This window comes from Eptatretus burgeri, chromosome 10 (genome assembly GCF_056783735.1).
Source record: "Eptatretus burgeri isolate ZD-2024b chromosome 10, Ebu_testis_v1, whole genome shotgun sequence".
Lineage (NCBI taxonomy): Eukaryota > Metazoa > Chordata > Myxini > Myxiniformes > Myxinidae > Eptatretus > Eptatretus burgeri.
The window spans coordinates 7,697,865-7,715,165 of NC_140970.1; the positions used below are offsets into that span (position 1 = coordinate 7,697,865).

At 44.4% G+C, this 17,301-nt stretch overlaps 1 long non-coding RNA gene across 1 annotated transcript; it reads left to right on the forward strand.

Moving 5' to 3' along the window:
- The first annotated feature begins 3,111 nt into the window (after positions 1 to 3,111).
- Positions 3,112 to 16,366, forward strand: LOC147017912 (uncharacterized). Its single transcript, XR_015062186.1, has 3 exons — positions 3,112 to 3,154; positions 4,894 to 5,025; positions 14,530 to 16,366. It is a non-coding gene; the product is annotated as an uncharacterized LOC147017912 (long non-coding RNA).
- Positions 16,367 to 17,301: the final 935 nt, after the last annotated feature.

Sequence of the window (17,301 nt, forward strand, 5' to 3'; positions counted from 1 at the left end):
AATCGGCTTGCTTTTGTCACCAACCCCTCATCCACCAACTTGTCGACATTTTTTTCAGATATCATGCTGTACTTACTGTATCTCGTTTTTGGCCCCATCTCTCAACAGTGAAGACTCACTTGAAAATTCTAATAGCCGGATTTGGAATAGTCACCAAAATCGAATCCATTCGTCATTGCCAAGCACCCAAAGTGTGTCCACCAAATTTCATCCGAATCCGTCCACAACGTTTTGAGATATCGTGTCAACGGGTGAAAACACAACCTCCGTCCATCTTCGACGGACGTCGGTAACAAGTTTAAATATCTTACTGCCTGATCACACATCCACCTTGAAAATTAAAATCACAAGCTAATCCTCTTTGGGTCGACATTAAGAAATCGCCTAAGTTTGTAGATGTTCAATTGCAGTTTAAAGAGAAGTTATAATACTTTGGATGGCTAACCATGCTTACAACTGTGGTTGAGCATGTAACAAGAAATAATAACAAACATTCATACGTCTGGTCCGTGTCGGAGTGATGACCCGCCCGCCACCTACCAGTGATGAAATGAGCACCGCTGGAACCGTCCACGGTCAGTCCTCCTGGAAGAGGATGCGAAAGGATAAAGACCGACTGTGGGTTCCAGCTGATGAGGCAGGTGTCGAGCAAGTGTCGCATCTGCTGTCATGGATGTCTTGTCTAAACAAACATTCATACATATGGTCTGTGTCGGAGTGGCGACCCGTTCCAGCATTGTAACCCGAGCCAAGAAACTGCTTTGGCAGCACGGCCACTTTGCATCGATTATATCATGAGATTGTTAGTAGTATGCAGCCTGTGGCAGCATCATTTTCTGGAAGCGCGGTTGTTCGGCTGCCACAGAGCCTGTTACCAGCAAGCTGGTACTCAGAAGGATGACAGGCTGAGTCAACCAACCTGGTGTTAGTTCAATGGTTACCAGGGGCTTGAACTCAAGACCGTGGGATCTTAAGCCAGCCACCTTAACCATGATGTTTTTTTTTTTTCATGTAAACTCAGATACATGAACAATAATGAGATAATAGGTGTCATTAGCACCGATTTGATCATAGGAGGAAGAACTAACAAAGTAAAAACGTCCGCCATCCCCTTCTTCACCCCTCGGCCTCCCTCCCCCAACTCCCCCTCACCTTCCCGAGAATATGTTGGATCGTCGCCAGCACTAACGAACGAACATTGGACAAGCCTCCTTCTGGGTGTTCATGAGCCTTTCAACATATGTTGTCGGTTTGTAGTCTGACCCCAGAGATTAAATCGAAGGTTAAAAACTTGACCAGCCAGCTGAGCTGCTTCTAAATGTTTGATAGACATAATGATCTGACTGTCTTTCATCTCACGCCCGAAGAATGTGGTCAATAGGTTCAAAAAAGGAAAACCGACGAGCATTTATATCTACACATTGCAAATAAACCAGACACATCAAAGGCTTCAATTCCGATAACATTTTATGAAGAAATGCAATATCAAAGGCTGCGAAACCATTTTATCTTTCGCTCGTTCAGCTTGAGCTGCCAGAAAGCAGCGACACAGTGGCAATGTTCTCTCTGGATCCAAGAACTCTCCTTGTTCTCCTTATGAACCCAAAAATAATGACGATTCTTCGACTATCAGGCAAAATGATGCTCTTCACCTCCGAACGTGGACGTCAAGGGGCAAAGAGGGCTTATGGGGCCAGATAATGGGTAAAAGTGAAAAAAAAAAGACAACAGCAAGTTTCAAGAGAGCAGCAAATATCGATTTAAAAACAACTAGAGTAATTCGACTGCGCACGGTCGACGGGTATGCCTCCGCTCTCCCGCACAAACACTTGAGTATTGACATATTTGACCCTTGACCTTTATCATACCTGGCCCAAAATCTAATCAGTCAGTTAACTGCCCCATCTAACTTTACCTGTGTACAAAGTTGGATGAAATTCTGTCCAATATTTCTTGAGTTCGGGCATAAACAGTAAAATTTCAGAGTTTGACCTTGACCTTTGACCTTAATCACATGTGGCCCAAAATCTAATCACTTAATTGCCCTGTCTTACTTTACCTTTTTTTTATCAAGTTTGATGAAATTTTACAATTTGCTTCTTGAGTTATCGCGTAAACGAAAATCCGGACAGACGGACAACCCGGAAACATAATGCCTCCGGCACCCTTGGTGCGGAGGTATCAAGAAATATAAAATATAAAAATAGTATCAAGAACCTGAGTGACAACTCGTGTTGTCACTTACCAATTGACCAATTCCATTAAACGACTTTAAAATCAGCCTCGCCCGTTATGGAGTGACGGGACGGCAGGAGAGTGCGTCTGCACACAGATCTACTTTGCATATAGATCGTTCATTCGCATTGACCGTCATCTATATATACCACTTCAAGGGTCTGGATTGTTGCAAGCCGTCCTTTAAAAAAAAAAAAAAAAAATTCATTAAATAGCGATGACACCGACACACACAGCATGCGACAAGTGCTCCAAAAATATCAACCAGTTCAACCAAACCGAGGAACGACAGAATCACCTTCCCTTCCCTCGTCATTGTGAGGATCTGACAAATTTACAGGTCGGGAGAGAAGAGGAAAAGAAGCGACAACGACGAAAATAAATAAATAAATAAATAAATAAATAAATAAATAAATAAATAAATAAATAAATAAATCAGGTACACAAACACACAAACAAACAAGGTGTGGGAACTGTACGTTGCATACGTGTTCATGGTGTTTTGAAGCACGTCGCACCACCTCAGCAAGTTCCTTCGTCGTACGTTACATGATGGCGAGACCGGTGGGGCCAGACTTGTGGCAGCAGTGAGGAAGCGGTGGAGACAGGTGGGGAAAAGTAGAGGTGGCCGGTGGGAAAGTGCACTGCAAAAAAGCCAGGTGGGTGCTGACTGAAGTCACCGAGCGGCCGTGTGGGCCGTGGCAACAGCACGCCGCTCTCTCATTGGTGCGCGACGACGGACGCCCCATCCCCATTGACCAATGGAGAAACGAGGGCGGGTCCGAAACGGTGAACGTGAATTTCGTCCGCAGCTGATTGGCCAATTTGGAGTGTTGGGCTTCAATCGGCATTTAAATCTCCTCTTTTTTTGAGGTGAGTCATTCTGGCTTCATGAACGCGCCGCAAATTACCGAGCTCGGTGAGTAAAGAGTTCTTAATTGGCGTTTTCTCTGTGTACCTGCTCCACTCCACCCAACGCAGCTTTTCCCTGTAAATCAATGGGCTGTGCATGCGCAGAAAACGCACACGTGGTGTTTCACACAAACCGTCGTACTGTATTTCCAAATAAATAAATTAATTTCCACCACGATTTCAATCCAATAATAAATCCGATGTACAATCATTATACAGCGTGCTACATCACCCACCGACCGCCACGACCGCTGTAGAACAGTCTGTAAAAAATAATAATAATAATTAAAAAATGATGCATCATGCATGCTCCTGGATGCATCACCCCCCGCATCAGTAGAAAATTCATGTCTCGAGTCGAACACCCCACGTGGTGTTTCAGACAAACCATTGCACTGTATTTACAAATAAATAAATAAATTTCCACCATGATTTCAATCCAATAATAAATCCGATGTACAATCATTATGCAGCGTGCTACATCACCCACCGACCGCTACTACAGATGGAGAACAGTCTGTAAAGTAAAACATCATCGATGTAAAAATATATAAATAAACAAACAAGCAGTCATAGACTGGTACTTACGAAATCGTCAACTTGACCTCTGACCTTGTCTTATAAAAGCTGTCTCTGGAGAAGGTAGCGACGCAAATCAGAAGGTTCTACGATGATTCTGTACCAAACCATCAAAAATCGAATGTTTGTCCTCAGTGTGACCTTGACCTTTGACCGATTTTGAACAAAATCTAATCAGCGCTTGCCATCACCCTCCTGAATCACGTGGTGTAATTTGACAGTGGTAGCTTCTTCCGTTCTCGAGTTATCGTGCCTACAAACAAACACACACAAACAAACAGATGACGGAAGTCATCAATATAAGATTTCGTAAGTAATAATGATGCATCATGCATGCTCCTGGATGCATCACCCCCTGCATCAGCAGAAAATTCACGTCTTGAGTCGAACACCCCACGTGGTGAGGTCTTCAGCTTGTTTGGTACCAACAATCTCACTTGCCTCTCGCTCCGTCGATATGCTAATCGTCCGCGAACCAAGTTTAGCTTGGATTGGCCAATATTTTTCGAGAAAGTTGTCACGGCTTACTTGACAGGTCGGGAATACCCGGAGGTCTACTGGCATACCCTTGTCGTGGACCCCGTAAATCACCTACTGCCCCTTCCCAAACCACTTGCAACTCTATAACTCACAGAATCCAGAACAAGCAGGACTCAGCACGGACGATTTATAGATGAGGCTTTCTCGGATTGATCATGCAAAAGTAAGACACTCTGCGGAGGAGCGTCGACGACTGCGAAGTGGAGGTAGGTGGGGAGGAAGGACGTGGTCGACTATTGGTCTCTCACTGAGAAATATCAAGAATGTGCAGCATCGGTTTGGTGGGGCCGTGGTCGTCAAAAATCCCACGGTGGCCTTCACGAAGAGTCAGCGTATCGCCAGCGCCCTGGCCAAATTCAAAATCCCTGCTCTAACCAACAGGGGGGCACCGCATCAGCAGCACTGCAAGGACTGATGCTAACCCGCAGCCAGGTGCTGAATAGGAACGACGACCAATGAGAATGTGTCAGTGCTGAAAGTCAGAATTTCAAGTGCCTGTGTTAATTATTTCATTTAAATTCTGTTCTACTCAAAACAAGATATACACAAGTTTACGATGTGCTTTTGATTCACTTAATCAACATTTGAAAAGTTTTTTTTCTTCTGTTTTTGTCTACGGGGTCTCAGGCTCGTGGAGGAGGTGCAACACAATGTACACATGCAGACAAATAACTTGGACAAACACAGCTGCTGAGAGTAGCGTATTCTGGGTTCCAGCAGCACCTTCTTCAAGAAGTCTCTTTTCTCGTGTCAAAAAAGGTAAGCATGACACAACATATACTGTTTTTAAAGGTATGACGGCCAGGATCAGACTCAAACCGCTGACCTCCCAGATTCAGAGTGGACGCTCTTAACCGTTTTACCACTGACACTCTTTGATTACCCCAATATATGTTGTCGCGTCGAGGGATCTGCTAACGAGGACCCGCCACGCCGAAACAATGTGCTTGTGAATGGCCGATTTAAAGGGAACCACGCTCGAGCGGGTAGCGTGGCTTCTCCCAGTCTGGATTCAAATCCCGCTGGTCTCGTAACACTTGACCTGCCCCATGGATTAACCAGCCAAAACAGTTTGCCCAAGCAAGATAATGACGAGTCTCGGGCAACATGTGTCCAATACTTAAGAATTAAAAGTTTATTGCAAAGAAACCACAAGACGACAGGATGGAGAATCCTGAGACAAAAGGCAATAAATAAAGATAGATAAATAAATGAATGCAGAAATGTAAATCTAAGGCACCAGGAGCACACAATCTCATTCACTCACAATGGGAGGGTGGGGAAGAGAGGTGGGGAAGGTAAGTCTTTCAAAGGAAACACAAATGTGGAAGCAGTCTCCCTGAGCAGGTCTCCAGGATGAGCAGCACAGCCGTGGCAGTAAGCGAAGAGAAAGAGAGAGAGAGAGAGAGAGAGAGAGAGAGAGAGAGAGAGAGAGAGAGAGAGAGAGAGAGAGAGAGAGAGAGAGAGAGAGGCGAAGGAGTGAAGCAGAGCAAGGATAGGGGAGAGACCGTCTGACAGCCCCGACTCCAGCGGGCTCACTGCCATTCTTGTTATTCCTCAGCACAGCCCAGCTGAACTCAACTCCCAATGGCTTCTGACTCGATACTGACCGTCCACCCCCGTGCGCAACCCCTTTTAGCACTTCCCCTGTGGTCACGCCCACAGCACCCAAGCATTTCCTCATCCCAGACTCGCTCCGCCACTCATTCGGCATGCAGTTGCCCCCGTGGTGACATGCGTGCTGGCTATCATTGAACCATCATAGGCCACAAGGAGGTTTTGAAAGCCACACACAGGATGCAGACACGTCCCAATCCCCGTCCGGTACCACCCCCACCCTCACCTCATCTGGTTCACAGAGAAGACACATACAAATTACACTTTCCTATCTAATCCCCATGTCAACTATACTGCCCCTCACAGCATACATAAGAAGAGGACAACCTCACTCTAACGGGTCCCTTAGTTATATAAAATCCTCCAACCTACATGAACACACTAACTTACCATGCTCAATAATTTGTACCCCCTCCAATGTAGTAATATATACACCCATGTAATTTGAACTTTGGGTATATACATACTGTGTATCAGGGGTAAATAATTTCTCAGCTATCATCGCATCCTGGTAAAATAAACATTTGTTATCTCGATGTGTATATAAAAAAAATTAATAGTTGACCCATTTGAGTACGTCTATTAATTACGTACTGTTTGAACACGAGTACTGTTTTGAACTTCTATCAATATTTTTTTCATTACATAGTATTGGACCATGATTACGTCGATTAATTACCGTGACTACGTCTCGACCTTGAGGCCATTTAGACCTTTCATTTGCAATCAATGACCTTTCATTTAATAAATCGTTCCATTTATTTGTAAATTCCATTCTGCACTCTATCCCAGAACACTACACAAACATCCATCAGACCAGGTTATTCCCTCCGCCACCGAAGGTGGGCGGAGGTTATGTTTATCACCGTTGTCTGTTTGTTACTTAACGAAAATCAAAGATTTTTCAAGTATATTGGTTGGTTGTGTGTGTTATTCTCGTCTGTCTATTTGGCTGTCTGTTTGTTTTTTTTTTATGTTTATCGCCTGCAGGTCACAATTTCAAACCGATCTTCATGAAACTTCACCGCATGGTAGAGTTCGACATAAGCAAGAAGCCTATTATTTTTGAGGTCAAAAGATCAACACAAGCCAAAGGTCAATAAATTTGTCAAATTTGAAATTTGAACAGGATTTGCAGATCAGCTCACTAAATCCAACCACCAATTCTTTTTGAGGTCATCATCGGCCAAAAGGTCAACATAGGCCAAATTCCTAAGATTGTCAATTTTCATCTGATTGACTTGAAATTTGAAGAGGAGTTGCACATTTGGTCATTTAATTCAAGCAGCCAATTATTTTGGAGGTCAACGTAGACCAAGATGTCAACATATTCCCGAGGTTAACAACTTAGGTGGAATTTCTAAAATCCTCAATTTTCATCCCATTGACTTGAAATTTGAAGATAATTTGCACAGCAGGTCACTGAATTCAACAAACAAGTATTTTGAGGTCAACATCAGCCAAAAGGTTAACATAGGCCAAAAAGTCAATACAGTCATTTCTAAAATTCTCAATTTTCATCCATTTGACTTGGAATTTGAAGATAATTTGTGAATTTTGTCATTGAATTCAACCAGCAATTATTTTTAAGGTCAAATTTGTTTTATGGATTTCGCAAGTATCGTGGTATGCATGACATCTTTCTTGGTTGTTTGTCTGTGAACAGGATATCCCAAAATAAAATTGGACAGATTCAGACGAAATTTGGTGCACTGGTTGGGTGTGTAACTCGGACGAAATGATGAGATTTTGGTAAAGATACGGATCCAGATACTAGAATTTTTAAAGTGATTCTTCTCCATTGAGAGATGGGGCCAAAAAATAGCATGATATTTCAAAAAAGTTGTGGATGAGTTGGTTAGGTGACAAGAACAAGTCAAGCAGATTTTGGTTCAGGTCCGGATTCAGATCCAGCTTATCGGTGGGATACAAAACGTAAACCGTTCAGCCCGGTGGAGGTGTGTATCCACCGAGTGCCGCTCTCGTTTTGTGTATGTCGCTGTTCGGCTTGAAAATCATGTATTGTATTGAATAACATAACAAAGGGGATACGCAGTTTTTAAAGAGACTTTTTGTGATTTGCAGAGATCCTATGCTGCAACTGTCAAAGTGGTTGTTAAAATGTTATTTCCATGCAGTGTTCTGAGGCTTAATCTGAGATCTTGTCATATATTGGCGCCAATATGCACACCACACAAACATCGATAGAGTATTATTGCAAGATACAGAATTTTTTTTTTAATGAATAATCGATAAACCCCACCCACCCAGAGGGGGGGGGGGGTAAACTGCTTGTGCAAAATAAAAATGCTCAACACCGTACACAACAGAGCTCAAACAATGAACACACTGTAACATTGAGTGTACTATGTATAAAGTCATTTTCATAAAGCATAAACACAAACTTTAATATTGCAGACTGGAGCAGTCCTGTCACATCGATAGCCACCACTCAAAATTACTTATTTACTGTTAGGTGGGAACGGACTTGCGAAGTCGCTGACGCTACACTTCAAGAACTACACCAAGCGGTCGCTTTTACTCACAGAAAGACGGTAAGCTGTGATGTAGGTCTGTGCTTCAGCTCGGCTGGCACCATGCCTGGTTAACATTAGGACAATCACTAATTTACCCTCCTATGGATGCTAATTAAATCAAAATGTTGGCGCTGGAAAATGATGGGAACCTCAGGCACACACAGCCTTAAAGAAACAAATAATTTAATTCACACGAGGAGCGGCACAAAGACACAAGGCCACACAAACCAAAAACATAGCAAAGAAATTAACACCCGGCTAAGTACCAACACGTAATCCTGCACAATGAACTGGGTGAGTGAGGGTTGGGAGGGGGGGTTAATGCACAGGGTGAGCACCCGAGGCTGTTGTATAGAGCTGATGCCAGGAAAAACTGCAGGAGATTGAAGGCAGGAGCAAGCAGGTAGGCTCAGGAGGAAGGTTGTTCCAGCAGCCAGCGCAGCAAGTCAATAACCAAGACAGCAAACCCCTTCCCCACCAACTGATTGCACTTTATGCTTGTCATGTGATATTTCTTTCCGATGAGCGACAGTGCTCACCACACTACAATAGTCCTGCCTATACTTTTAGTCCTTCTGCAGGTGTGATACATCCTGATTGCTTGCAGTACAACCAATCACAGTGTATGAATGAATATGACCAATATGAAGCATTTCATTTTTACAGGTGAGATGCAATAAATTATATCATCTTGTTATTTGCATTTCATACTGTTATTCCAGTTACCATAATTATTTCCAATACTGTACTGTATATATGAAGGTCGACTGGCAGGATAGACTAGAAGTATGCACAGTTGTCTCTAAGTTGTCTAGTCTCGGTTTTAATCTCGACCCAGCTGTAAACTGTCATGCTGGCGTTTCACAGGCAGGGTGATTCATCAATGGGTGTGCCATCCCTTGGATGGACGTTAAACCGGGCATCCTGGTCTGCCCGCAATAGTTGGTGGACGTTAAAGATACCACGCTGTCCTTCACGAAGATTAGTCGAGCTATCGCCGACACCATGGCCAGCAGCAGCATGATCCAAATTCCTTCCCTAACTACTGCTGGGAAGGCAATAGAAAACCATCCAGCTTAACCCAAACCAGCAAATTGCTTTGGCAGCATCATTACACTGTGAGGAGGAAGGTACATTGAATGAATGTATGTTTGTATTGGGGGAGGGGAAGGAAGGGCATGGAGAAGGTGTTGGAGGATGGGGCAGTTAGGCTTCCGACCCAATTACAGCACCCAATTTCAACTTCTGGCTAAAAGCCTGGAACTCATCTACTACCATGGTCAACGACTGGAAGGGTTCATTCTCTTGAATTTCTAGTCCTCACCGTCAGCCCCAATCTTTCCTGGGCTTAGTGTGCAGCAAAGCTCACCTCCAATGCTAACAGCTGACTCGGCATTCTCCATCGTTCCCACTCGGTCCTCGAAAAATCAGAACTTCTGAAGGAGGGGAATTCAAGTGAAGCCACCAAAAACTTTTAACATTACTTGAAATAATCAGAATTCAAAACCAGCTCACTCTCATTTGGAGGAACAATAACTTTCACAGTAATAAGAGGAGAATTTTTAACCCCACGCTTTTTTAAAGAAATGGGGGGGGGGGGGCGGGGGATATTCTAATTTGCAATATCTGTCCGTCACGCTATCTCCTCCAGACCTGTCAACCCCAAATTATAAAAAAAGAGTGAGAATGTAAAATGTGTCCAGCGAGGTCACTAAACAACTGAGAATTGAGGGCACGAAGCACCTGAAAAATCTAGGGAGGTCTGGGGGCATGCTCCCCCAGAAAATGTTTGCTTCCTGGTGTGTCTTAGATGCAATTTCCTGCATTCTCGTGCCAAATTCATCCATTTTTTTTTCAGTCAGAAGATAGGTTTTTATGTCATGTTGTTACTGTTTAATCCAATGCATGGACTAAAAGAAATGAACTAATAACATGAACAAACAAGACATATATTTTATTTTCATCATCAGATCAAATGCGAAACAGAAATTAGAACAATCATCATCCTTGTAATTAAGATGTATTTATTCAGCATACCGATAGTATTTCCCAGTATTTTGTAGCGATTTCGTGCAAAAAATGAACCCACAGTAACAAGAGAATTCATTCGATCAGGATGGTCGTGGATAATTAACCAATCATACTCCGTCTCTCATCTAGGAAGTGCGGAACGACGTGAAGCAATCAGATTGAAGTGTATTCAAGGTTACAACATCAGTTAAACCAGTCGCAATGCAAAAATGTTGGAAATATTTTTGGTGCCAAGAATTTTTTTTTTTAAAGTATGACAATTTAGAGCAAGAACGTGAGAACGTGAGTTTCAACAGAAAGTCGTGAGTCTCACGGCAAAAACGTGAGTTCACAGGTGTGCTCTTAAACGGTTAGGCATAGATTCACCAAACTTAGTAGTTTTGATCACTACTCCACCCCCTGGGGGTCAATAGGTCAAATACCAAAATTGCAATTGCAGAACATTTTTAAATGAAACTGTATCTGCAATCAACATTGGGGGACACATGGAATACATAGCGATTTCTTGGATTTGACTCCCGGTTCATGCCCCATGTGGTGGGGACTTCAGTTCATAAGGATAAAAACGGGACAAATTTTCACTCAAAATTTGATATTGCGTCATTCCTGGTGGAACTTTTTGCCATCTTCAACTTTGCTTGAGGTTGGAAGTGTGGGGATTTGCTTCGCTCCAGTTAGTATGAAGACTAGCATGAGCTTGTTCACAAGTGAGAGGTGGACCTCATGAATGTTTAAGGTGAGCAAATTCATCACAATAAAAACATCTCAGCACTGTACATCAATCGCTATACAATGTGATTATCATGATGACCAACTTCAAAGCAATATTCAACATCTCAACACTTGATGATGGAAGTACAATATAATCTTGATGTCCAAGTGTACCACAATAACAAGATAGATTTGATTGAATATAAAATATATATATATATATATATATATATATATATATATATATATATATATATATATATATATATATATATATATATATATATATATATATATGAGGCCCCGCGAGGAGTGACGTAAACGACATTTTTTAATGATATGATGATGATAGGCTCGGATGATAGGGTAAGCGTAAAAATAGTTCTATATGGCATTAACTCTAAAATGGCCAATGTGGCCCCCACATCTCTCCTTCTCACGGCACCTCATATATATATATATATATATATATATATATATATATATATATATATATATATATATATATATATATATATATATTATATATATATATATATATATAATATAAATATATACTATAAATGTACATATATATATTGTTGAGGTTACCAAATTCGCAAACCACCATTCAGGTCCCTTAGGTGAGATATCTCGGTAAGTATATGTGTAGTTAGGCCCAAACCCGTTGTCTAGAGGGAATAAATGTTATTCATGCGTGCTGCGACTCTTCAGGATAGCCGTTTTTCTTTCACTATCTTTATTTTGGACCAACCGCCATGATTACCACCGCCAACCGCGTCTCAACAGTCATCACAACATCAACCACCCACCGCGGCGCCGCTTCACGTCACACCTCGCAACCGTCACATCGCCACCGTTCTTGCGCCGCTTGTGGGTACCGGTGTTGGACTCGTGCAGGGCGCGCGCCGAACAGCGTGTACAAAACCACGGATTTTCCGCTCCAAAAACGGATCAAAAACGACACACGCCCACTTTTGTTCCGTCCAATCGGTGAGCGAGGGGCGATTTGGCCCCGCCTCCAGGGCGTTGGAGGGCGGTCGCTATATGCAAATTCATGGATCAAAATGCATTCACGCCCACTTTTTCTCGGGCGAGGTGAAAGGTCGAAGGCAGGGGGTCAAAGGCGAAGCCACGGGACTTATATAAGCGGCTGCGTTCGTCAGAAGTGTCGTCGTGTTGGTCGTCGTCGTCGTCGTGTGCGTTGGAGTCGGAGCGAAGAGGACGGAGCTGTGGAGAGGCGGCGAAGGCAGACGAGGGGGTGCTCGCGTCGTGCCGGGAGCTGCACACCAGGGAGGCCGACGGCGCGACCTGGTCGAGGTGGAGACGCTCGTCGCGGGACTCGAGACAGAGTAAAAATCCTCCTTTCCCCGAGCATCAGCAACCCCCTCCTGTTTCCCCCCCGCGCTGAGATAGTGCGACCACGGGGGCCCCTTTTCCCACCCCCTACCAGACACTGTCCACGAGGCCTGCGGAGTTGAGGCACCATCGCCGCTCCGCGTCTCATCACCAGACGGGTAGGCCCGACCCGGTCTCGGCCTCAGGCCCGCCTCATCCTTGAGGGTGTTCTTTTTCTTTGCTTTGAGTGTATGTATTGTCGGCGCCGTCTGTGAAGTAGAATTGTATAAGTGTTGCCGTGTGCTCGGTAGTCGGATAGCTCTGCATTGTGTCTTCGCTTTTACATTTGCTTTTTGTGTAAAATTGCATTGTGTTTCTTTTCCTTTTCTATGTGCTTTTGGTGGAATTGAATATGTGTGCTTTCCGTTCATCGTGAATAAATGTGCTTTGTGTTGAACTGTTTCCCGCTTCGCTTCGTCATTTCTTTCATTGAATCCTCATCTTGCTTAACGTAAAGGGTTGGTAGTGGGCTGAATACGCCCGATAATTAATCGAACCGTCGAGGTCGACGAATAACACCGCTCGGTTATCCCGATAGTACGGAACGGGTCGCTTAAGTGGCCCGTGTCCGAAGTCGACCTGCGGCGAGGTGCGATCGCCCGGTCTACCCTCCGTGTGGGTACTTAGGTAGGTCGAATTTGGCGAGCAACCCTATCCCACGCGGGGGCCGATTGGCTCGATCGCGGTGAGACCGAAAGGTCCACCCGTGACTGGTTCCCGGCGTTAGTCCGAGAGGGTCACGACTGGATTGTCCGTCCGGTGGGCGACGTGCCGCGATTCGAGTTACGTGGCCGTCGCACACCGGCGGGCGCGAATCTGTAACAATATATATATATATATATATATATATATATATATATATATATATATATATATATATATATATATATATATATATATATATATATATATATATATATATTGTTGCGGTATTCCGTCCCCTCCGTTCCGACTCCAACGCACACGACGAGCAGCTCCACCGCCCGCGAAGTCTTGACTCTCTGTTTCCGACTCTCCTACTCTCCTACTCTCCGCCTCTGGACTCTCCGACTCTCTTCTGACTGACGAACACGGTCCTTTTATCCCCCCGTAGCTTCGCCTTTGACCCCCTCCCTTTGACCTTTCACCTCGCTCCCCATTGGCCCGAGAAAAAGTGGGCGTGAAGGCTTTTTGATCCATAAATTTGCATATATCGATCGCCCTGGAGGCGGGGCCAAATCGCCCCTCGCTCACCGATTGGACGGCAAAAAGTGGGCGTGTGTCGTTTTTGATCCGTTTTTGAAGCACAAAATCCGTGATTTTGTACACGCTGTTCGACGCGCGCCCTGCACGAGTCCAACACCGGTACCCACAGCGGGGCAAGAACGGTGGCGATGCTACGGTTGCGAGGTGTGACGGGAAGGTCGTGGCGGTTGTGGTGAAGTGGCGTTGTGGTTGGTGGTTGATGTTGTGGTTGTGGTGGTAATCATGGCGGTTGGTCCAAAATAAAGATAGTAAAAGAAAAACGGCTATCCTGAAGAGTCGCAGCACGCATAAATGACATGTATTCCCACTAGACAACGGGTTTGGGCCTAACTAGACATATACTTGCCGAGATACCTCACCTAAGGGACCTGAATGGTGGTTTGCGAATTTGGTAACCACAACAATATATATATATATATATATATATATATATATATATATATATATATATATATATATATATATATATATATATATATGTATATGTATTTTATTGTATATAAACTTCATATCATATGCATGAAATGATATATATATATATATATATATATATATATATATATATATATATATATATATATATATATATATATATATATATATCATAATATATAGTTCATATGTATATTTCATATAATACATATTTATGACTAAATGAAATAAACATCAAACAGAGTTGACCATACAACTGATGTTGACCATATAATCTTTGTCTGTTTGACAGAGTCACCGGGTCGAGGCGTCTGTGTTGGAGGTGATGCTTTGGTGTCGAACTGTGTCCCATAGGGATCGGGAGAGTGCTCATCACACTCCACGTTTCAATTTGCCCGCCGATCACATCATGTGTCGGGGATTGAATGTACTCTAACAGCAACCAAGCATGTTTTTAGTGGTTTGTTAAACTCTTGAGCTAATTGGAAATAGGGAAAGGATAAATCTTCCCAATGTTTATCTGTGCACTGTCAAAGAACTTGTTTTGCCAGCCTAAGGGCTGGCACTGTTACACCACAGCTGGCCTTGTTGACTGTTTGGAGTGGCCTTTCTGACCGGGCAACTGGGCTGCCTGGAATCTGTTGGATTACTGCCCAGAAGTGCTAAATCCCAACAACATGTAGGAGGCTACCTTGCAAATCCTGATAAGGGAAGGAAGGAAGCTGTTTCTGTACTCTCTGTGCTCTCTTATCAGCAGTACTGGCAGGAGAATGCAAAAAACTAATGAATGGTAACAAATCCTCTTTGACAAGCAGTCATTCAGAGGTCACAGTAAACTGAATATAAGGCAGTGCTGAAAGCCAGCTCACCAGATGGTTAGGCTGGGTGGACTATTGTGTTCAAAGCCTGTTGTCTTCATATGCATATGTCTGATGTGTAATAAAACCTTCTCTACCAAGATCGGTGGGAATAAAGCTTGATCTTAATCAGTGTGGACCTCACCTGGATCTCAACAATTGGCGCAGCGAGCAGGGGCAAGCCGGATCGAGGAGGAGATCGAGAGCCCTGGTGAGATAAAGGAGGAAAGAGCCGGCCATCTGAAGGAAAAGGTAAGAAAGCTGCCTCCTTTCTCACACTGGGGATACTCGCTGCTCTCTGAGATCTGTCCTTGCCCTTACAAAACGAACCAGGGGAGAAGGAGTTTTATTTTCACATCGGAAAGGGGTACCCAGGAAGGTAAGGGCCCATTGGACGGTTGAGGGAAACCCCAGGACACTCCGTTGGGAGACTGTGGGGGAGACCCAAGAATACGCCAGGGCCAGGATCCGAACGTGAGATTGAGGGGAGGGAAAGGTGTGAAAACCCCTGACCCAACCCAAAAGACTCCGTTGGGAGGTTGAGGGAGCGGGAAGTGTGCATTGGGAGAGTGTGAAGGAACACCCCAAGCGGAAAACACTAACCCGGCCCAAGAAAACTCTAGGAAGGATCAGGGAAATAAGGAAATATGGGAAATAAGGCATCAAAGCCAAAAGTGGATAAAGATGCCCTGCCCCCGAATACAGCCGCGGGATTGATGTATGAAAAATATGGACTTAAGTCATGCACCCAATTGGCATTGTGGCAAAAGTGGACAAAGGGGGATCCACACCCATTCCCAAGATGGGGTTCTTTAAGATCAGAAATCGTAGATAACCTATCATGCCGACTAGAACATTGAATGAATGATAAAGTAAAACCTGAGCCAGACATGCGAGCATATGACATGTTGGAGGAGGAAGCCCTACAGGTAAATGAGGTGGCTAGAAAATTAGTGGAACAAAAAGTCGAGAAAATGGGAGCACAAACTAAGGGGATGCAAGTTAAGGGAAATCTTCCCGCCCATGTAACTGCAGTGCAGAGGTGGGAAGACCAGGGAAACAATGCAGGTGTTCCTCCTGCGTGTGTGAATAGCACACCAAGTTTGTATCCGGACCTGGGAGCCATGGGACTGCTGGCCAAAGCCTCTGCCTACCCGGTCCAAGAAATAATTCCAGCGGGGCCAGGAGGGCCAGCTCAATCGGTGTACAGACCGTTTAGAGAAAGCGAATTGAGATCAATGAAGGAACGAGTGCTCGAACTGAGAGGGAATGTAGGAGCAACAAAGGAATTGATAGTGCAGTGGGTTGAGGCACACCGCTGCTCGCATAGAGACATTGGAGTATTATGCCACGCAGTGCTGTCTCCATTTGTGTGGAAAAGGGCTAAACAAGATGGCCATTGGCCAGAGGAAGATCCACAGGGAGCAGCGGCATGGACTGCTGCAGAGAGGCAGGCTGCGCGTCAGCTCCTCGATGATGCAATTGAGAGCGCGATGCGATCGGCAGCGCTAGATTGGGATAAGATCTATGAAACAAAGCAACGTCAAGGGGAACGGGCGTCCGAATTCATGCATAGATTAGTGCAGGCATTCTTGCAATATGGGGGTTTTCAAGTCGAACAAGAGATACCACAGCGAGCGTTGGCTAACTTCCTAATGGAAGCGCTTAGACCCCAAATCAAGAAGCAGTTGAAGTATGTAATGCTAGCCTGGCAGGCAAGACCAGCAACTGAGATTTGTACAGCTGCCGACCAATGTTCAAACCGGCCAGAAGAAAAGGAGAGCGCAAAAACAAAAATTAAAGAGGAAGTGTTCCAAATGGTATTGTTAGACAAAGTGGCAGAGCAAAGGAAGAATAAAGATTGGAGAAAGTGGGAAGAAGAGGAAGATGACACAGACTCAGAAGACGAAGAAGCGGCTAGACATTGGGACCGCCGAATGAGAATCCAACAAAGACCCCCGCTGGTGGCACCGGACAGAGGGAAACCCAAGAAACGAGCAGGAAAAAGTCGAGGTTGGACACGATCGTCACTACTGACCCGCTCGAGAACTGCAGTAGGACAAAGCCGAGCACAACCGACAGCGTCGCCGCAAGAATGTTTTCAGTGTGGGAAGCAAGGACATTGGCGAAGGAACTGCCCTCAAGGACGACTGGGGTTTCAACAAGACGGTGGATCAAGACGGCTGCAGGGTCGTAAGTCGTATTGA